The sequence below is a fragment of the Camellia sinensis genome, chromosome 6, assembly GCF_055761805.1.
Source record: "Camellia sinensis isolate YWXY chromosome 6, ASM5576180v1, whole genome shotgun sequence".
In the NCBI taxonomy this organism is placed as follows: Eukaryota; Viridiplantae; Streptophyta; class Magnoliopsida; order Ericales; family Theaceae; genus Camellia; species Camellia sinensis.
In genome coordinates this window covers 160,874,968-160,898,988 of record NC_138966.1, presented here as the reverse complement: position 1 = coordinate 160,898,988, position 24,021 = coordinate 160,874,968, and positions in this window count along the sequence as shown.

Here is a 24,021-nt window from a genome sequence, read left to right as displayed (position 1 = left end):
ATGTCAAAGAGGTTGTTAGACTGTTAGCCTTGTTTCAGGATTGTCAACTACAGCAGGTTAGCCGAGATGACAACAGCTATGCCGATGCCTTGGCTAACCTGGCTAGTGCAATGAAATCAAGGGAGGCAAGGACAATAATGGTTGATCATTTGTCAGGCCCAAGTGTGGAACCACTGATCATAGAGTACGAAACAATGTGTGTGGAGATGGGCCCAAGTTGGATGGACGCAATAGTAATGTTCCTTAGAGATGGGAAGCTGCTAGATGACCGAAAAGAGGCACACAAGACCAGACTAAAGTCGGCACGGTTTAGCCTAACAGCAGAAGGACATCTTTATAGAAGGTCTTTAACTGGTCCCCTTTTGAGATGTGTACATCTCTCCCAAGTTGAAGACCTCTTGTATAAAATACATGAAAGAGTATGTGGAAGCCATGTTAGGGGCAGATCACTTGCTCATAGAGCCATTACTCAGGGGTACTGGTGGCCCTACATACAGAAGGATGCTAATGCCTACATCAGAAAGTGGGAGAAATGTTAAAGGTTTGAACCTTTGATACATCAACCAACAACAGATCTGAACTCAATATCCAGCCCTTGGCCATTTGACCAGTGGGGCATGGATCTTGTTGGACAACTGCCCCAAACAACGGGGCAAAGGAAGTTTCTGCTAGTAGCAACTAATTACTTCACAAAGTGGGTAGAGGCTGAGCCCCTTGCGAAGATTCGAGATATTGATGTGAAGAACTTCATATGGAAGAACATCATCACCAGGTTCGGGATTCCAAGGGCAATAATAGTAGACAATGGCACTTAGTTGGACAGTTGTAGACACCCCATTTTTGACCGACCTTAAGACTCAGACGTCACCGATTGAGCGCTTGGTGATGTTGCATTTTGTGCTTGTTCAGAAGTTTCAGAGTCACGGCCGTGAGCCCTGCCTCCGGACTTCCGAACCCTCCTCTGTGCCTTGTCTCGGTTTGCGAACCAGACTCGATTTTCTCTGTTTCTTTTCCTGAGAGGAGGGAGAGGTCCCGTAGACCATCTCTCAGTGGCCGTAGGCTACATTTGGTGGCCGTAGGCCATTTTTCCCATTTCGGAGTCTGGTTTCCGGTTTTCAGAGCCGTCAGGCCGTGTGCCTCGGTCCGGGACCGCTTAACCATCTCCTATTGCTCCGGTTTTTGGCATACTTCCTATTTGCTCCCTTTTGAGGGACACTGGGGTCTGAGAAACCCACTTCGTGGCCGAACGCCACTTTCGGTGCTTGACAGCCCATTTTCGGGACCTCGAACTGCGTGTTTTGGTCCCCGAACATTTGTTTTGCAACGGCTTTCGTTCATTTTTGGCAGGTACCTCTGTTTTATCACCAGGGAGGTCACTGAAGGGTGAGAGGCCAGTAATTGTTGCAGCAACCAGTTATACATCCTCCGACGCCGTCCGACGCCCGTTTTTCGCACTTCCGGGCTAATGTTGAATACCTTGGGCCCATTTTCTTGAACTTTGAACCACATATTTGTGATGTACACACATGGGAGGACCCTAAAAAATGGTGGCCGGCCATTAATGCTACTTGACCCTTTTGACCCCCTCCTTCCGAGCTAATGTTGAATACCTTGGGCCCACATTCTTGAACTTTGAACCACATATTTGTGATGTACACACATGGGAGGACCCTAAAAAATGGTGGCCGGCCATTAATGCTACTTGACCCTTTTGACCCCCTCCTTCCGAGCTAATGTTGAACCCCTTGGACCCACTTTCTTGGACTTTTAACCACAGGGTTGTGTTGTACACACATAGGAGGACACCATCAATTGGTGGCCGGCCAGAAAATCTGATTGACCCTTTTGACCCCTAGCCGGCCGGCTAGGGGGTATGGTCGGCCGGCCACCTGCAGCAAAAGTAACAGGCCGGCCGAGATCCTTGCACTGTGCACTTTACAGCTGTGGAGCTTTATCCCCCAGAAAAGATCTTTATCCGGGGGATATTTTGTGGGGGAAAGTTTGTCTCCTTTTCACCCACCTTTACACCCCCTTTTTGGCCCTTATAACAAGCAAGATATATCATTTGTTGGGGTTAGAAAAATTCACCTTGAAGCTTCCATACACAACTCCATCTCTATACCTCTCATTTCCTTGAAAATTCCTAAGTCCCTAAGCACCATTTCTTCTACATCACCAAGCCCTACCATCATCACTTCATTTCCAGCAACAAGGAAGGCTTCTCCAAGGCTAAAGGAGCTGCAAATTGGTCAAAGAATCAACAAAAGCATTTAGTCTTCAAGGGTGAGTAATATTTCTTCTCTTTGACCCTTTTCTTGATCTATTTGTGAACCCCATATGCTTTTTGTTTCAAGCTCCGGACCTAACTGAAAGGGACCCTCTTTTGAGCTCATCTTCACTTTTCATTAAGGGCTCAACCCTGTTTGAGTCCTCCATGATGCACTTGCTTCATTGATCCTCTTATATGTCATAATCTTGCATGCTATTTTTGGCCCATGAGTAATCTGTTTTTGAGCATGTTGTAAACTGATATTAGGATTATTTTGAGCCCCTCTTCAACATTGGAGAAGGGCTCAACACCATTTTGGACTTCCATGTTGTACTTACCTTTATACTCCCCTTTTGGTCCCATTTTTGTATAAATTGGCAGCCCCCTTTGCTTCTGTTTTTGGACCATGGTCCGAACTGAAAGTGGCCTTATTTTGGCCTATACTTCATGTTTCATTAACACTTTTTTTCTGTTTGCTGAATATTTTGCATACTTCATGTTATAGCCATTTTTGAGCCTTATTTTGCATTGCATTTTTAGCATGTTTGTATATTGATTCGAAGCTTTCCATATACTGTAAATATTCATATTTTTGGTCCCTCTTAAATGTTGTAGAAGGAAATTTTTCATTTTGGATTTTTCTTATATCACTTGCTTCATTACCCCTCTCTTGGCCCCTATTCTTGCATGCCATTTTTGCCATACCTATGCTTGCTGTTTGGCCATGTTTATAACTGTGAAAATGCCTTTTTTGGGACTGTCTAGCTTCTGTCTTTGCATTGCATGTCCATATTGTGCATGTTTGGCATAGCAATAGGCCATTCCGGGTGCCTAATATTGCATTTCGGGACTATTTCATGCATTTGGTGTCATTTCGCCTCATTTCGGGACTGTTTTCCCCCATATTTTGGTGCTGAAATTCCATTAGAATGATTCTGTCATTTTCATGTCATTACATCGCATTTTGCCATCGCCTCGGTTTGCGTGCCCGTGTGCACGCATTTCGAGGCACCTCATTTTTATCCGACGGCATCCTATGTGAGTGTGGCTGAGGCTCACTCATGTTGGTATAAGCCCATATCATGTTTTCATGTCATTACATCACATTTTGCCATCGCCTCCATATCATGTTTTCATGTCATTACATCGCATTTTGCCATCGCCTCGGTTTGCGTGCCCGTGTGCACGCATTTCGAGGCACCTCATTTTTATCCGACGGCATCCTATGTGAGTGTGGCTGAGGCTTACTCATGTTGGTATAAGTCCATATCATGTTTTCATGTCATTACATCGCATTTTGCCATCGCCTCGGTTTGCGTGCCCGTGTGCACGCATTTCGAGGCACCTCATTTTTATCCGACGGCATCCTATGTGAGTGTGGCTGAGGCTCACTCATGTTGGTATAAGCCCATATCATGTTTTCATGTCATTACATCGCATTTTACCATCGCCTCGGTTTGCGTGCCCGTGTGCACGCATTTCGAGGCACCTCATTTTTATCCGACGGCATCCTATGTGAGTGTGGCTGAGGCTTACTCATGTTGGTATAAGTCCATATCATGTTTTCATGTCATTACATCGCATTTTGCCATCGCCTCGGTTTGCGTGCCCGTGTGCACGCATTTCGAGGCACCTCATTTTTATCCGACGGCATCCTATGTGAGTGTGGCTGAGGCTCACTCATGTTGGTATAAGTCCATATCATGTTTTCATGTCATTACATCGCATTTTGCCATCGCCTCGGTTTGCGTGCCCGTGTGCACGCATTTCGAGGCACCTCATTTTTATCCGACGGCATCCTATGTGAGTGTGGCTGAGGCTCACTCATGTTGGTATAAGGCCATATCATGTTTTCATGTCATTACATCGCATTTTGCCATCGCCTCGGTTTGCGTGCCCGTGTGCACGCATTTCGAGGCACCTTATTTTTATCCGACGGCATCCTATGTGAGTGTGGCTGAGGCTCCATCATGTTGGTATAAGCCCATATCATGTTTTCATGTCATTACATCGCATTTTGCCATTGCCTCGGTTTGCGTGCCCGTGTGCACGCATTTCGAGGCACTCCATTTTTTATCCGACGGCATCCTGTGTGAGTGTGGCTGAGGCTCGCTCATGTTGGTATAAGTCCATATCATGTTTTTATGTCATTACATCGCATTTTGCCATTGTCTCGGTTTGCGTGCCCGTGTGCACGCATTTCGAGGCACCTCTTTTTTTATCCGCCGGCATCCTATGTGAGTGTGGCTGAGGCTCACTCATATTGGTATAAGCCCATATCATGTTTCCATGTCATTCGCATTGCGTGTGCCATTGCCTCGGTTTGCGTGCCCGTGTGCACGTATTTCGAGGCACTTCATTTTCATCAACCGGCTTCTTATGTGAGTGTGGCTAAGGCTCTCTCATGTTAGTATAAGTCCATGTTACCTTTTCCATGCCATTTTAGTCACTTGCATTGCGTATGTCATTTTCTCGGTTTGCGTGCACGTGTGCACGCACTTCGAGGCATCTCATTTTCATAACATAGTGCATACTAGGTTGTATCTTAGATTGCATTCTGTCATTTTCTCGGTTTGCGTGCCCGTGTGCACGCACTTCGAGGCATCTCATTTTCATAGCATAGTGTATACTAGGTTGTATCTTAGATTGCATTCTGTTATTTTCTCGATTTGCGTGCCCGTGTGCACGCATTTCGAGGCATCTCATTTTCATAGCATAGCGCATACTAGGTTGTATCTTAGATTGCATTCTGTCATTTTCTCAGTTTGCATGCCCGTGTGCACGCATTTCGATGCATCTCACTTTCATAGCATTGTGTATGTTAGGATTGTATCTTAGTTGCATTTCATGCATATCATGCATATTGCATCATGTTCGGGATAGGAGTTAGCCCGGGCACGGGAAACGAGGTACATTTCGTACTCCGAGTGACGGAATGTGTCTCAATTCCCTAGTCACCGACACTCCGGATTATCCATGATGGAGTTAGGTTTTAGCTGTGTTTCATGTGCATTCATTCTATATTGAGTTGTGCATTTCGACTCCTCGGCCATCATGCCTCGGTATGCGTGATTGGTGGCACGAGGATCGAGACATGCATATATCTATGCAAATACATTGCTATGCCCCTTTCCTGCTCTCTGTTGCAGCAAAACGAAGAATCAGCAACCTTTTGGGACCTGGCACGCATTTCAAGAACATGTGTAAACAGAGGCTAATTGGGGCATTCCGGTGGATTTCCGCGCAAGGCAACCCGGACATGCATCATCCATCAGAAGCAAGGCAGTCCCTGGCTTGCATGCCAGTTTTATCTATTTTCTTAGTTAATTTGATAATTAATTAGGATTTTGTAATATTTTGGACTGTAATATTCTTTTATTCGGGACTGTAATATTTGGACTGTATTATTTATTCGGACCCTCTGCGCGAGGGCCTAACTGTAATAAGTGTGGGTGAGTGTGATGTATGTCTTCCAACCCCACGTCTTTCTCCCTTTTATTTATTCGCTTACGATGGTTAGATTAGGGCATGTTTCAATTAGCATACAGTATGACAGCATGTTTGCATCATTCATCTGTATTACATGCACCGGGCTCGGCGCATCATACTAACTGCATTGTATTTTCAATTCCAAATTGAATACATGTTAGCTGTAGCATTCCATATGCCATGTTTAGAATAGCCGAGCCTGCTATAATTGCATTTTGCATGTGTTGCATTAGGCATTTCTGTATACTTAGGATCATGCATGATTTCTAACATAATTTCTATTTTGGCTTGGAGTACTCGGTAAGCTTTATGATTTAGCATCCTTGCATGCGTGTGAGTGCTGCCATAAATAGCATGCTTACCATGAGGCTATGTGCTTATATGATATAACTGCCTGAATGCCTGTGGGTGAAGGTTGGGTTACTTGAATTGGAATAATTAATCAAATGTGTGTTTTAAGCCCACTAGATATTGGCAAAACCATCTCTTCTAAGCCCATCTGCGGGTGGCAAAATCTGCATTTTAAGCCTACCTGCGGGTAGCAAACCATTTTCAAAAAAGCGAACATGAAATGTTTTGTTCCAATTCAGGCGACTCAGTCTATACTTGATATGCTGCGTGCATCACATAGTAACCTAGGCTAATAACCGGAATAAGAACTCACAATGTTTTCAAAAATTGATATCATGGTTAGTAGAGGCCGGTCTATGACCGGGCGAGCGGGGGTGCTCACGAAGTGACCTTCCCCAATCGTACCCAAGTTCCCGAACCGAAGCAACTTTGGTGATGACGGACACGTGGCCTTTTGGCACCGAGTCAGGGTTTCCTAAATTTCCCAAAATAAAACATTTAGGTGGCGACTCTGTATCTGGCAAAGCAATCCATGTTTGGCACTTCTTTCAAAAAATAAGTTTTCTCAAAAATGATTTGCCGGATTTGGACTCTTTGGTTCAGACTTAGAACCGTGACTAATGAAAGTCGAGTCCGAGCTGTGGCGAGGCCCCCCCCCGCGGGCCTGTTACAACAGTAAGTTAATCAAAAGCTTCTGTGCAAAGTACAAAATTAAGAACTACTACTCTACTCCAAGTTTTTCTCAGAGTAATGGTCAGGCAAAAGCGTCCAATAAAACTATCTTGGATGGGATCAAGAAGAGACTAGAAGTACCAAAGGGAAAGTGGGTAGAAGAGTTTTCCAATGTACTCTGGGCACATCGTACTACTCCGAGAAGATCAACTGGGGAGTCTCCATTTGCCATGGCTTATGGCACTGAAGCAGTCATCCCACTAAAAGTCGGCATCCTAGGGATCAGAACCCTGGGAGTAGAGAATGGGATTAATGAGGCATTCCTAGCTCGAGATTTGGACCTACTGGAAGAAAGAAGGAAGAGAGCAGCAATTCAGCTGGGGGCATACCAGCAACAACTTGCTAGGACTTACAACAAGAAGGATAACCCAAGAGAGTTCAATGTTGGGGACCTTGTGCTGAGGAAAGTGATCGGCAACAAGAAAGATCCTAGGGAGGGCAAGCTTGGCCCAAATTGGGAGGGACCTTATAAAATCATCTCGGTCGCCAGTAATGGGGCATATCGACTTGAGGGCAGTGATGGCAAAGAGTTGCCAAGGCCCTGGAACACTTGTAACTTAAAGTTTTTCTATCATTAGATTTTTGTTTATGTCATTAGCCGAAGTAATAACAAAATTTTAGCTTGATTTTTTTTTTGAAATTTGTGTGATTGGACTGACCAGTCCTGTGGCGATGTTTCTGATTGAAACATGATGAATAACTTAGACTTATTATATGGCAGAGTTGAATTATACTTGCGTAAAATAGAGTTGAATTAAGTTGGTGATATTTCTGATTGAAACATGACAAATAACTTAGACTTATTATATGGCAGAGTTGAATTATACTTGCATATAATAGAGTTGAACTAAGTTGGCGATGTTTTTGATTGAACATGACGAATAACTAAGACTTATCATATGGCAAAGTTGAATTATACTTGCATATGATAGAGTTGAACTAAGTTGAAATAACCTAGACTTGCCATGTCGACAGAGTTAAACTTAAAATGGAAGCAAGTGTACTTAAATCGAATTAACATAGAAGCCAAGGTTGAAACACCTCGACTAGTCTTTTTTTTTAATCTGATTTCGGCAACAGGCTATAAACGCTTAATGTGAACTTAAGTGGAACTTAGGTTCACATTAGGGGGCAGAGAGTTGGAGAATGATAATTAAACTTAAGAGTTTGGGACTTGTTGAAATTTTCAGAGAAATTTATAAGTTTTAATGGGGCTGAACACTTGTTGAAATTTCAGAGAAATTTACAAGTTAGAGTTGGCCGAGGTAACTATGTCCGAGATACATATTATCCGAGGTGACCAACCAGGTTGTCAAAACTTGAAAAGGGCAAAGTCTTAGAAGAAGATAACATGTGGAGATACAAAAAAATACTAAATAACACTTGCAAAAATATTTTTGATATTTTTGAGTGTTAGCTGAGGTGTGCCAATGGTTGGCTGAGGTAAACAGTCAAGGTTTGTATTCGAGGTATTATATCCCAGAGTTATTATACAGTTAAAGGTATACTTTGATGAAATGCAAAAATATTCTAAGTATGGAAGCCAGAAAGGCATGAAAGAAAGCAATAAAGCATACATGAAACAAGCATTCAACACTTAGAAGAAAAGAGAAAGACTTGCATTCAAAAAAAAAAAAAAAAAGGCACTTCGTCCTGGCAAAAGACAACTTGTTCGAGGTACAAAAGAAGGAACATCGGCCAAACTAAAGCTTACATTGTTCAAAAATAAGAAGGAAAAGTACAAAACAAAGAAGAAATATCCTAAGCGTTAGGATTGGTCTGGCATTGCTCAACCTTGGCTAAGGGCGTCTTGTCGGCCTCGGTTGGTAGCATTGCATTTTTCTCCACCGCTACTTCGGCATCTATTTTGAGTAGAGTCTGGTCTAAACTCCTTTCGGCGCACTAGGCCTCGGCCTCAGAGGTGATTGGTTTGGGAGAGACACCCTTGGAAACCAAGTCATCCTCCTCATCTTGAGTCAAGTCTAAGACTTTCTCATTTAGGGTAGGGGACTTGGCATCAATGACAATTTCCTCCTCCTCTTCGTTGGCATCACCCTCCTTGGAATCATCATCGTCGGCTTCTTCGCAAGGATGGCCTGTTCTTCAAGTGCCTTTCACATTGGTTGGATGGCGGCACTCATCATCGTGCCTTTCCACTTGAAGTTGATTGATGTCTCGGAGGTCAGAGTCCATTGGGACAGATAGCTTGTTGAGTGCCGCCATCCAACCAATGTAATAACCTCAGTTGCAAGCCAGGTTGACTTGCCTTTTGTATTGATCTCAGACGGCGCCTTGCCCTTCTTCAAAAGCTTTCTCATCGGCCGCCTTGACGTCGGCCTTCTTTGAGTCAAGGGCCTCTTGAAGCTTAGCCTCTAAATCAACTGTCTTGGCCTTGGCAGCCTCAAGATTGGCTCTGGCGGCCTCGGCTTCAACATTAGCATTTTTTGTTTTTTCCTCGGCCAAATCTGAAGAAGCTTTGGAAGCCTTGGCTTGGTCCAATAGGGCTCGATTGTTGGCCTCAGCATTATTGAGTGAGGAGAGGAGCTTGGCAGCTTCTTTAGTCTTCTTTGCCAACTCCTTCTTTGTCATCTCAGTCTTGATTGCGTATGAATGAGCATGCTGGATGGCCTGAAAGAAGTAAAACAGATTAGTGAAATTTGACTAAGTATAGAAATATTACAAAAGAGTAAGAAAGAGACTTACCAAGACCGAGTGTTGCATCATAAGGGCGAAGTTTTCATATTCATGCAATTCGGCCATACGGTTCATATCTTCTAGTAAAAGAACAGTCGCTGATAGGGTTGCGCCGACTTCAAGATTCATTGCGCTGTCGCCGGCTGTCAGGGGCCTGTCATCCACCATGACCTCAGGAGCCTAGGTCATATTGTGAGGGAAACTGCTGCTACCCTCAGGTTGGTCAGACCTCGGCTTTTTGGGCAGTTAGGAATCGGATGCATCGACCTTGGCTGGCCTTTTCTCGACAGCCGTTTGACTCTTCTCTACCTCAGCCAATTTCGAAATTGTCGCAGTGTCCTCAGAGTCACTGTGGCCTTGGCCTTGGCCTTCTTCAATCTTTTCGACTTTGGTTTTGATTGGGATGGAGAAGGTGAGGATTGTACCATCATAACCCCGGGGACATCGGCAAGGAGATCCTTAACAATAGCTAATTTACGGCCCATTTCGTCGGCTATGGAAGCAACTGTTACTTTGGTGCCAAAGTGTATTACTAGAAGGGCGGTTGGAGGATTGGTTGGGTCGTAAGCCGATGCCTTAGAATATCGGCATTTGCAGCTGCGAGTTCTACCGGCAGGGGTAGAGATTGGAGCTCGGCGTTGGCGTTAGTGTTAGCGTTAGCGTTAGCGTTGAGCTAGAGGAATAAATTAAGGGGCAGAAATAGATGGTTGCTCAGTTGAGTCAGAAGTGGAGGCCTGAGCTGGCCTTAGAGATGAAGTTGTTGGTGGAGTTGTGGCAAAATGAGGGGTCTTACTTCGGCATGGAATGCCGAGCAAGGCTGACTTGTATGTTGGTATGTAGTTTAGTACAAAAGGTGCCTTGCGCTTCTACACAGGGTGATCTAATAGCCTTTTTAGATCTCAGCTAGGAACGAATGATTGCCGAAATCCCTTCGCCGGTTGAGGAAAAACTGCAGAAAACAAAGAGCAAACTTTAGAAGAAATGAATAAACTAGCAAGCCTTAATCAAAATGGAATTTCAGTACTAATGACTAAGTCTTACCATTACCCTCTTTAAAAACTGTTCGGCTCAGAGGATAGAGATGGAGGTCGTCATTAGATGAGAACTCCCAGTTGCCCGTGAAGATGAAGTAATCATCTCCAACACCCTTGTTGGAGTCTGGGAGGTCGGCTATTAGTTTGAAGGCGGTGGATCTGGGCTTTAGGTAGTATATGTAGCTTTTTTCGAACTTGAGGCCACACATGGTATAACAAAATTGAATGTCGGCTAAAGTGACCCTAGCCTTTTCTCTGTGTGCTAGTTCAATTATGCCATTGATAACCCGATATGACTTGATGGCTAGCTGCATAGGGTTGAGCTTATAGTAGTGAAGGACCTCCCTCAAGAGAATGTCTAGGGGAAACCGAAGTCTACACTCTATAAAGGCTACTACTGGGAAGGGCATGGAATCCCCATCAGACATGATAAAGTCCTCCCCCCCAGACAACCTGAGGTGAACATCGGCTGGGATGGAGAACTCTCAACGGAAATACTCTATTTTTTCAAGGGTGTATACTCTCCACCTAAACATACCCATGATGTCGGCTGATGAAGATTAGGGAAAAATTTCATAAATGAATGTTTGGTGTGGGTTTAATGACCTCGGCTAAAACCTAATTTGGCAGCTTCTAGGGTTTTTCGGATCTAAGGGGGGTTTTGGTTCAGTTTTTCCTAAGTATGTGATTTCTTTATCAAATCCCAAACCTAAATCTATATGGAAACAAGAATCAATGGCAAGAATCTAGAAACAAGTTAAAGAAAAACAGAAAAGGCAAGATTCAGAGTCAAGGAAACAACATTTTTTCAAGAAACACTGAGTAGGTGTGTGCAGATGTACAAGGACCAAGAGTAGTGACAAACTTTGTTAAGACTTCAAATTTGTGAACCATATGAAGCGTGTGTGCAAGAATCACAAATAAGTGTGTATAGACACAAGTATATATTGAAATAGTAACGAATCACAAGGCAATGCAACAACGAAGCTTAAGGAATGACGAAAGTATAAAGAGATGGGAAACTGATTCATAATCAAAGAAGAAACAGAGTACAACCACAGCAACAGAATCGTCATAAGGCAAATAAGGAACATATTTAGACTAGTAGAAAGCTAAGAATAAAGAAATTAAGAACTTACCAAATAGGGTCGAGGAACCGTGGTCGGAGTAATGATCACCGGAGAAAAATGGCAATAAATGCTGGAGCGGAACGGTGAAAAGAATGCCGAAGGAGATGGTCGGAGAAGTTACAGAAAGCTCGAAGAAGCGACAATAGTGGTTTGAGGGTTTTCTTTGCTTTAGAGAGAGAAAGCTTGAGCAAAAATGAAGGAATGAAAAGTGAAACGACAGAAAGCGAGAAATTGTTTTTGTTAAAAATTCGAAAGGGCGGCGAACCATAATAGAATGCCTTGGATGACGTGTTTGTCAGGCGGCGTGCACAGATGCGATGCGATCTGATGGCGCATGTCAGGTACGAACTAATGAAAGAAGGTCACGTTGCAGAAACGATTGAGAAAATTGTGCGTGACAGCTCATACGCAGACAAAACTCTTGGGGTTCTTGATTTAATGAAGCAAAAACCTCGGGTAGGGGAGCGATCTCAATTATGAAACTTGAAGAACTTGGTTCTACGTTCTTGGTCATTGATAAAGTAGATTATAGAGTCTTGGTCATGTGAAGCCGATGGCTGATGATCTCGGTCATGAAGGATAGAGTAAGTCTTAGCCGACCTGCTATGTGGACAAACGATGTAGTTTCTATCACCTCAGAATGCCGAGATAATAGAACCTAAGGGGCAGTTGTGGGATGTATTTTTTGAAATAATAGCACGTGGCCAAGGTGATGCCGGAGTGTCGGCCGAGGTGATCTCAACTAGGCCGAGGTTATCTGCGGAGATACCAGAATCTGAGATGAGTGAATAGGGGACAAGAGTCCTAGAACTAGGGAGGACCTTAGTCTGGATAAAGATAAAGCTCTTAGGGAGTTTATCTCTATCTAGATGGGAGTCCAAGATGAGCATTGAGCCAAAGTCCATTGAAGCTAGGCTTCTACAGGGATCAGGTTAGTGCTGGCTATAAAAGCAGGGCACCCTCGTGGGTCTAAGGTATGTTTTTTATGCTCTATCTAGTGAGTTAAGCACTATTGGCTATCTTTGAGAGACAATTACTGACTTGATCGTCGGAGTGCCCCTAGGTGGACGAACCACCGCCGGACTCTTATCTTTCTATGACAGGTTATTCGGGCTTAATCTATTTTGCTGGTGCTCTCTTGCTGAGTATTCCCTATTTGGTTGTTTGGTCAAAAATCAACACCCACACAAGCCCATAAAACCCAAGAAATCAAACCCTATAAAATCAAACCCATTTATGACAGCAACATGAAATCAGACCCAAGAAATCATATATATATATATTATAATGAATATTGAAGATTAGGTGAGAATGAAGATTGAAGGGACCACATCTTACCTCGCCTTGCCTCGCCTCACCACCAAATCGACGCCATCTCGCCCGCCGTCGTCATCCTCCGACTCTACCCCTTCCATTTCGTCTCTCCTCTCCTTTTTGGGTGCCTCTATTTACACACCGCATATGGTCTCAAGGCACACCACTACCCAATTTATACCTTTAATAATTTGAAAAAACATAATTTTTCTCAACACACACCATAATGTTCCATTTTTTCCCTTCGTCCCATATCACTTAGTACACCACCCAAATTCAGAAAAAAAAAAAAAAAAAAAAAAAAACACCCCTAACTAGTAGACACTTACCATCGGCGCCAGTAGCCATCACCGGCAACCACCATCAACACCAACCATGGCCGCCGCCGTCAACCTTTTCTCCCCCAACCATTTCCTCCTCCGGTGAACCACCCCTAGCCCTCATTCTCGCCCTCATACGCCACCCCCGTTTCTCACTATCGCAATTTCCAGCCCCTACCGTTGTGATTTCCAACCCCTACCGTCGCGATTGTTATCGTATGCTGCTCATCTCCCGTGACCCCGGTGGCACACCTGAGAGAGAGAGAGAGAGAGACGATCGCGATCGCGATCTGTACTCTCACAATCTACGAGGTGGTGGGTTTCTATGTTGGTGATTGCGACAAGATGGAGGAGAAAGGGTTGATGACAGCAAGGGTTTGTGGTGATGGGGATTCGCCAGAGCTGGAGAGGGGCGACGAGGTAGGGACGGTGAAATGGCAGCAGCTACAACAGTGGTGGCTAGGGTTAGGGTTTGGATGTGTATTCAACTAAAGTGTGTATTCAGTTGTGGTCATTTTGGTCATGTTAGGTAAGGTCATTATTGTAATAAAAAATAATCAATTAATTGTGTGTCCTGAGACTAAATATGGTGTGTAAATAAAGGCACCCCTCTCTCTGTTCATGTTCTTCTTTGATTGTTAGGGTTCACATCGACGAGAGATAAAGGGGAAAGAGGGGAAAAGGGAAAGAAGGAAAAAAAAATCGAATTTAACACCAAAACGACGTTGTTTTGGAATGCCACAAGAAGCACGACAGACGATCTGGACTGGTGGGTTCTCTGTCCTCTCTCTTTCTCTATCTGTTTATGGATCTCGTCATTTTTGTTGTTCATCGTCTCTTCATTCTCCTCATCTACTTTAATCTCCTCTATTACTCTTTTTTTCCTTCAGATCTATTACAAAAGTGGGATTTTGTTGGAATGGGTATAGGAGAAAGAGGCAGTGGTGATTAGTGCAAGTGAGGAGGGCGACACCATTGAGGGAGATCTGGTGTATGGCGGAGGAGATCTTAGAGGAGACCATGCCCATTTGGTGTTTCCAGATGAAGGTATTACTGTTGACAATGTCGGAGAGGAAGTGCTGGATATAGTCCATCCTCGCTTCGATGGTCAAGAGTTTCAGCAGAGGGATAAGTGGGTCGCCGTCACCGCCACCACCCATTGAAGGCTACCGGTTGTGAAGGATCTCGAAGCCCCTCCTGATTCATGGAAAATGACAGACTTTGAGGCTAGCATAAGTAGGTCGATGCTCTCTTTTTCCTCTTCGAATCCGCTATTGTTATCTTCTTCCCATGAGATCGCCAAACTTTGTGCTTCAAAATACGAGCATTGCTTGAAATAAGGCCAAAGGTATGAGATTGCCATGGGTTTGTATATAAAAACTCTGTTTTATTTTGGTTTTTTTCTGAATTTTTTTTCAATCTCATTTATAATGGTGGTGGTGGTAATGGAAGAGGAAGATGAAGAGAAGTGACAGGTTTTTAGGAAAAATAGGCTTTGTGAATTTCAACATATAGGAAAAATAGACTTGGCGAATTTCAATAGATAGAAAAAAATAAGGTTGGTGAATTTCAATTAATAGATTAAAAATATTAAAATAATTTTGACAAATAGATAAAAATTATGACCTATTTTAACAGATAGATTTTTTCAACATATAATTTATTTATAAAAATTTCAACAAATAGGTTTTAATAAACTTTTGATCAATAAATATTCTTATCACCAAATAAGATTTTTTTATTAAATCTAATGTCATATACTCCCTTTAATTAAACTTTTCACCAATTATTTCTTCTTTTTTTATTTATTTATTATTTGTATATCATTTACTCAACTACTCACCATCACCACACATTCCCTTTGTTATTTTCTTACATTAGAACAGTCAACAAGTCAACCCTTGCTCTTTCTTTCACTTTTACCTTCTCTTTCCTAGCTCAAATGGAAGACCCAGCTATTGATAGCAACAACCGAGTATTCTTTCATATATTTCTACAATCATTTCCACGAAACACCACAAAAGATTTAAGAAAAATCACACATGCTCTCTCTCTCTCTCTCTCTCTCACTCACTCACACACACACACACACACACACAAAACACTCGGGTTACGTTTGGTAGAGTTTTCTAAATATGATTCGAGAATAGAGTTCTATTTTGAGTTTGTGAGTTTTGGAATTATGATTTGAGTGTGAAAAATTTGTTTGGTGAAAGAGTTTTGAACTGAGTAGGAAATTTTTGATGTGACATATGATATTTGATACAAAAACATACAACTCATAACCAAATACATAATTCAAAATTCTATTCAAAGCTCATAAAAAATTTTAAAAAATTCAGAAAATATTTTTTATTGAATATATAAAAATTAACATGTGTTAATTGCAAAAAATAAAAATAAAAAATTCACTGTTCCGGTCAACCAGTCGAACAACCGGTGGGACGTCCGGTTTTTGCGTAAATTTTATCACTAAGCCAACTTGTACGGCGTGCGATTTTGTTTTGAATTTTTGCTGATATGTTATGAATACATCTTTCAGTTTCCTAGCGCAATGCCCTTTCTTATCACAATCTCGTTAATAATGGTTTAATAACGAATAAGACTCCGTATTTGGAGCGCCATTCGTGGATGTCACATTTGGGCCGAATAAGCCTCCGAATTCAGAGCGCCCTTCATGGATATCATGATTGGCCAACACAATAAGACTCTGAATTCAGAGCGCCCTTCATGGATGCCACATTTGGGCCAAATGAGCCTCCAAATTCGGAGCGCCTTTCATGGGTATCACGATTGGCTAACACAATAAGACTCCATATTCGGAGCGCCCTTTGTAGATATCATGATTGGCCAACACAATATGACTCTGAATTTGGAGCGCCATTCGTGGATGTCACGTTTGGGCTAAAAAAGCCTCCGAATTCAGAGTGCCCTTCGTAGATATCACGATTGGCCAACACAATAAGACTCCGAATTCGGAGCACCCTTCGTGGATGTCATGTTTGGGCTGAATGAGCCTCCGAATTTGGAACGCCCTTTGTGGATATCACGATTGACCAGCACAATAAGACTCCGAATTCGGAGCACCTTGCGTGGATGTCATGTTTGGGCTGAATAAGCCTCCGAATTCGGAGCGCCCTTCATGGATATCACGATTGGCCCATAATAAGCCTCCGAATTCAGAGCACCCATCGTTCGTAAGCACGAACGGCCAGGTAATCCTCTTAATTCGAAAGGACCAAATTTGACAATAGAATGGCATGGATCAATATACGATTGTCACAAGAAGATACAAACATTAATCGAAACAATATGGCAAATATTTATTTCTTTAAATAAGCATAAATACATGGCTTTTGACGAATTCAAAAGTACAATAAGTTGTATTGATATCTAAATCTATTCGGCACCCTCTTTATCATTGGATTTCTCGACGTCGTAAGCTTCGAAAGGAAATTGGTAATTTTGATATAGGGGTGGCGCTGAATCGATACCCGCGGCTTGCAGAGCCTTAATCCATCCATGCTTAAATCCATAATTTTCGCACTGACAAACATCCTCAGCTAATTTTTCCTTTGTCTTTTCAATACTAATTTTTCGGTCGTCATAAAAACCTTGTTCGTAGGCCTTCGCTCTTATTGCTTCTCTTGTAAACATGCTCGTCGTATCTCGATCGGTGATCACATGATCCAGCAGACGTTGGTTTACTCTTTTCGTCACAGTCGGGTTCATTTGACTCACCGACTGCATTTCGGAAGCCTTAGCTTTCTTCAGCTTGTTCTTGGCTTTCTCTACACAAGCTTCCAAGCTCCAAATACCGCTCCATGGATGCCCTCCCGAAAAACTTCGTAGTCTGGCCAACCTACCATTGATTGTTGGACTTTAGGCTAAAAAATCTGTTGAGCAAACTCGACTGCCACATTTGGATCGCGGATAATCGAATCTGCTTCAGTCATCGGTTTATTTCTAACAAAGACCAAAAAACTCAACGGGCATGGTGTCCTGCTGGTTTTATTTCGCGAATGAAGGGAGCTCCATCACTGCTACCTCTCTTTCTTGGGTGACTTCTCTACCCTACCCTCTTGGAGACCTACTTTGACGACAGGGGGAGCGATGCCTCTCACGCTTCTCCGATGTCTTGTTTCCCATTCGCGTAGGTTTGCTACCTCGATTCATCTCTAAGTCCAGTTCAGCTAGTGTCCTTTCCCCCCTCTGTTGTTAAAGAATATTCTTTTTGACATCCAAATTTCCTCTGTTTGACACAATGTTCCTTTCCCTCTCGCAGTCTATTGAATTTGAACACAGCACCGAACCCACGCGCACCTAGCCCTCACCCCGCTTATTAATTACGGGTGCAGCGTTCCCAAAGTAATCGCTTAAATGGATTGCGTCAACAAGTTAGTATGCAGATTCATTAATCTATTTAGCCCAATTGCAATGCATTGCACCGATAAGTTATTGTGCCCCACCCAATCCATGCACTACAAATATTCGGCGGTTCTGTTCATTCATTAGCTAGGGAAAGGGCAGATTCTTTAATCTATTCAGCCCGATTACGATGCATAGTACCGACAAGTTCCTATGCCCCACCCAATCCATGAACTATAAATATTCGGTGGTTCTATTCATTCATTAGCTGGGGCAAGGACAGATTCTTTAATTTATTCGGCCCGATTGTAATGCATAGCACCAACAAGTTCTTGTGCCCCACCCAATCCATGAACTACAAATATTCGATGGTTCTATTCATTCATCAGCTGGGGCAAGGGCAGATTCATTAATCTATTTAGCGCAATTGCAATGCATTGCGCCGACAAGTTATTGTGCCCCACCCAATCCATAAACTACAAATATTCGGCGGTTCTGTTTATTCATCAACTGGGGCAAGGGCAGATTCATTAATCTATTCAGTCCAATTGCAATGCATTGCGCCGACAAGTTAATGTGCCCCACCCAATCCATGAACTACAAATATTCAGCGGTTCTGTTCATTAATCAACTGGGGCAATGGCAGATTTAGTAATCTATTTGGCCTCTATTGATATATAGAGTAACACCCCATCTGACATTGCAAGCTGTATTTCTATTCGGCTCTTTAATGTTCAAATTGGCACAAGACATGATTATGTTATCGCCGAATTAAATTACATCACCATACTTGGCTAATAATTAGCATATGCAGAAAGATTATATTATTACCGAATTAAGTTATATCACCTTACTTAGCTATTAATTAGCACATGTAGAAGACAGACGTAAAGGCAATTTTCATTAATAAATTGAGTACAAGCAGTCATCATTTTACACATGAAAATTGCCCTATATTTAACTTCTAAACAAAATAAATAACCAAAAATCTACAAAAACTACGTACAGCAAAACACCAAACAAAAAGCAAAATTACATTGACATATAGAACTCATTCTTCAGGATCAGACTCCAGCGACTCAACCTCTAGCTACTCGTATGGAATTGGCTGCTCTAATGTCACATTAGTTGCAGCCAGAGCTTTGAGACAGCCGTGTTTGAAGCTCCGATTTTTGAACTTGGGTACTTCCTCCACGTATTTTTCTAAGGCGGCGTTTTCTCCGGCTTGGAATGCTTTGGAGATCTTGGAGTCAGCGATTTCTTTTGCCTTCTTCGATTCTGCCAAGTTGGCCTCCAGTTTGGCAATTACCTCCTTGGCCAACTTGAGCACATCCTCACTCGCGTTCGCCCTTTCTTCAGTGGCCTGCCTGAGTTGATCTGAATATTTAGCCTTCTCTTCCTTGATATTGACCCTGGCTCCCTCTTCAGCCGCTTTTCCCGCCTTGGATTCGACTCTAAGGGAGGCTTCTTCAGCCTTGCCTTTTTCAATTTTGAGTTTGACTTTGAGCAAGCCGATTTGCTCGATAACGTCATAATGACGGCGGCTGATTTCTGTGATCCTGCCCGGCGCCTATAAGAAAAAAATTAATAAGATAGTTGGCATAAAAAGGAACGAAATCGAGCAATATCGCCGATTGAGCAGCTAACGCTATCGACACCACATCTGGCTCTGCACGGAATGCTGCTTTGTCAATCAGTAGAGAAATTGACGAGGCCACGCTTAAGGCCATGGCTGCGTCCTTCAAAGTTGAAGCATCTGAAGCAACCGGCACATTCTTTATTTTAGGTTGTATGATAAATGGCGCAGCCAAGTTCTGCGTCAGAAAAGTCAACTTTGTGCTTCGCGAGGTGTTTCTCTCTCCTCTGTTCGGCCACCAGATTGTCCAGTTGATCAATGACAATTGGCTCCTTTTCAGCTATAACAATCTGCTCCGTTTCCTCAACAAGAGTAGGCGGCGAAGACTCAGCCCCAACAGGAGCAAGTGGGGTGGTTCAGACCTAGCTGCTTCAGCCCTCCTTTGGGTTGCCATCTTCTCAGCATTTTTTTTTCTTTCCATCTGTACGAGCGACTCCCCAGCCATGTTCTCAAGATCTGTGCCAGAAAGGTCTCCTAAGTCGATGAAAATATCGTCTTCCAATGATACGTCGACTCGGCCTGAAGTGGACAAAAAGTTGAAGCCGGCTTCCTCAAAGGCCAAATTGAGAGCCGTGTCAACCTCCTCCCCTAGACTGTTAGATCTATCCAAGTTGGACTGATTCGGCTATTCAACGACTTGTTCGGCGACCTACTTGGCGACTTACTCTAAATCCAAAAATTCAAGACCAATCTCCCTAAGGTTCTTGAAATTTGGAAAAATGAGTGCCGTGAGCTACTGTTCACCCTTTGGAATTGGAATGTGATCAGCGGTTGAGAAAATAGCACATGTTGGCCCGTACCGCAATAAGACGTGGGCGGCCCTCCCTTGCTTTTGGAGGTTTAGATGGCCAAAGAATTAGAGCGCAGTTTTGATTTGCTAAAGCACAGCGTCGTCAGCCGAGATAAGTACTTTTTTCAAATCATTACTTGCACAAATAAATTGGTAAGTACATGCAATCTAAGCCGAATAAACATATAACGCATGCACATAGAAATGGGACTATACGGCCACCTAGTTCGCCTTTTTATCTAGGCACAAGGTCTAGGCGATCTTCGCCTTCGCCGAATTCTCAGTTACCTCGGACAACGACCATGACGTTGTCAACACACTTACCAGAGCTGGCAAGCATAGTCACCAGCTGGTGATCAGTGCCCTTGGCCCTGAGAAAGTAGCATCCTTGCTGATCAGATAATTTCGCCAAGGCATAACAATGCTGAATAGCAGGGATTTCTAGATTAATCCTAAGTTGGTGGTTTAATTCTACTATTCCCATTATGATTTGGTAAAAGTTTACGTTAGGTTGTAAAGGGAGTAGACCCCAGTAATGAAGGACAGCCATTAAAAATGGGTGAAGGGGGAAACGGACTCCACTCTTAGTGATTAACATGAGAGGAAAGATGATCGAACTGTCATTGGTCCTCTCTATGTTGAGTACGCTATCTGCCATAAGTGACAGATGGACGTCATCTGGAATGGAAAAGAGGCGTCAAAAAGCGGAAACACGATCCGCGAAAAGGAGAGCTTTCAAATATTTCGCTAGCCGAATCAGAATGGGAAATACGCTAAACTAAAAACAAACAAGAAAATGGGAGTTGGAATGAGGAAGAAATGCAAGGAAGAGAAGAACTTACAGGGTAGAGGGAAAAGGACAATGGGAGGCAGATGGAAGTTGCAGAGGTCGTGAATTCGAAAAAGCTTTGCAAATTCAAAAAATATTCGAAGTGATAGTGCGGCTTCATTATCGCATTAAATGAACAATGCGTACGAAGGGGCGGGAAATTGTAATGATTTCTAAACCATGGTCGTTCTGACACTTCGGTATTGGAAGGAGTGCAAGCGTCGTATTCTTAACTTTCCACGTATTAAAACCAAACATGCCGACTAATTGGAGTTAGTCGGATGTTTGGCGGGCAATTATGAGGGCCGAATAAATATGTCTTGAGGAAGGCCAAGATATTTGAAGACATCTGGCCGAATTCAATTTGACTATAATCTAAGGGCTCTTGAAGTTGAATGTATAGTTGGCCATATGGAGAGCCGAATGGGAACCAGGAGGCAATCGGAAGGCTGAGAAAGCAATCAAATGCGAGATTAAGAGTGGGCCTGACCTTTGGGCCCAAAAGGTAATATAAAAGAGGAACGTCAACCAAAGAGAGGTATGTGAGAATAAATCAAATAACTTGAGATAGAAGTAAACTTGAGAGCATACTAATTTTTCCATCGGAGTGCTAATTCCGGAGCCCCCGACCGGAGTGTTCACCCCTTTTTCAGGTAACAATAAGAGGATCAAGGACATCTGACCAGATCCTGGAGTATTTGCAAACCACTTCTCCACAAGAGCTTTTACAAAAAAAAAAAAAAAACAAAACAAAACAAAACCTTGAGTGTCTATTAATATATATATATATATATATTGTCATAAAATAAAAATAAATAAATACTATATTGCATCCAACATAATTCAAATAAATATTGGGTAGGCTAAGTTTTCTTGTGTTTTAGGACATGGCACGCTAGGAGTTCAAGCCCAGGGAGCGCATCTGGCTCCTAACTTATTGGAGGGATGGGGGGACTCATAAAGCACTACCAGACAAACCCACCCCGACCTTGACCGACTCATGGAGAGGCCAATATATTTGCAGGCCGACCCTGACGAGGACTACTTGTTTTGGAGACTTAGCCAAGCTAGCAACCGAGACAGATACATTGGCTCGACGCACGTCTGTAGACACCCCATTTTTGACCGACCTTAAGACTCAGACGTCATCGATTGAGCGCTCGGTGATTGCGCATGTTGTGCTCGTTCTGAGGTTTCGGAGTTTCGGCTGAGAGCCTTACCCTCGGACCTCGGGACCCTTTTGTCCTTTGCCTCGGTTTGCGAACCAGGTCTTGTTTTCTCTTCCCGAAGGGAGGGAGAGGTCTTGTAGACCATCTCTCAGCGGCCATAGGCTACTTTTCGTGGTCGCAGGCCGCTGTTCCAGTTTGGAGACCAGTTTTCGATTTTCGGTTTTCGGAGCCGTCGGTCGTGCGCCTCAGTTCGGGACCGCTAAACATTCTCCGTTTGGCACGGTTTTTGGCACACACCTTGCTTCCTCTCTCTAGAGGGACACTGTGGCCTGGGAGACCACCTTTGTGGTCGCACGCCACTTTCGATGCTTAACAGCCTGTTTTCGGGGCACCCGGCTACGCGTTTTGACCCCCGAACCCTCGTTTTGCATCCGTCTTGGTTCATTTTTGGCATGGACCTTGTTTTCATTGTTTGGGAGGTGGTACAAGGGTGGGAGACCACCTTTTCTCCTTGGAGACCACTTTTCTCCCGCCGGTCGGTTTTCTTGTTAGGAAGCTGGTCTCCTTGGTCTTTGAGCCACATTTACTGGTCTCCCACCATACCACTAGCTTGTATTCAATGTGGAGACCATCAAATGGGGCTGCCGACCATTTGACCCTTTTGAACTAGTCGGCCAACTAGGGGAAGTGGTCGGCCGACCACCTGAACTGGTCGGCCTGCCTCCCTCAGTCTTGTCTTTGTGAGTTGTTGCCAGTTGTGCCAGCTGGAAGGCACAGACTGGACGTGTATGGAGGATCTTCAACCTTGGTTTTTAGCTTCTTTGAGAAGCTTTGGTCCCTTTTGGCTATAAAGGAGGGCCTCCCCCTCCTTTGTGAGGGTTCAGAACTTCTTGGAAGGCAAAATATATATCTCCCTCTATATCTCTCTATTTTGGCTCCAAGTGTGCATGATTCTTAGCCCTTTGCATCACACCTCATAGCCTAACACCTCCACCATTGTTACTGAGTTCTTGGAGGGTCTTGAGAGGTCTCAAAGGTTGAGTTTTTTGGTCCAAAAGTTGCTGGTTTTTGCTGAGCTTCAAGGGTAATCACTTTTCCCTCTTTTATCACTATTTTGATCCATCTCTTAGCCTTATTTTCATGCATATTTGAGCTTTGTTGTCAACTAAAAAAAGTCTTGTTTTGAGGTCCTTTTGATGTTTGTTTAAGGTCATTTTGTTGTTGGGGGTCATCTACCCCCTTGCATGCTTCATTTTGTCTTGTTTTGAGCCATGCCTTAAGGCCTTTGTGTTAACCTTTTCTTGGCCTTTTAGCCACGGAAATCCAGTGGATTTTCAGTGGTTGGCATGCTATTTTGAGTGCCAAAATCAAAGAGGGGTGACCCTCTCTCTTTTGGCCTTGTTTGTTGGCATTTTTGGCCTTTTAAGGGAGCCTTCATTTGCACACCTCCAAGCCTTGTTTTAGACCCTTTCCAGTGAATTTTAGGGCTTGGCTAGGCTCTGTCCAGAGTTGGTTTTGTCACCTTGGGTGTGTCTCTCGCATGTGTAGAATAACCCCTCTTATTGCCTATCAAAGGAGCATGACATTCTTGCATGCATTGATCATGTTTCAGTGGGTTTTGGGGCTTTATTTGGCATGTCATGTCTCTGAATTTTTCTGGTTTAGTGGCCACTTGAATGCTTCATATGCTTGTAGTGTAATCCATGTTCACTAGCTCACATTGCATATTGTTTTGGCCCTTGATTCTAGCATATTTTGGCCATGTTCTAAACTTATTTTATTCATGATTTGGGCTGCCTTAGCTCTATTTTGAGGTCTCATGGTCGAATGATACTTTCCATGCATACTTGTAGTGTAATACCCTTGCCTAGTTTCGAGTTTTGAAGCCTCTTGCAT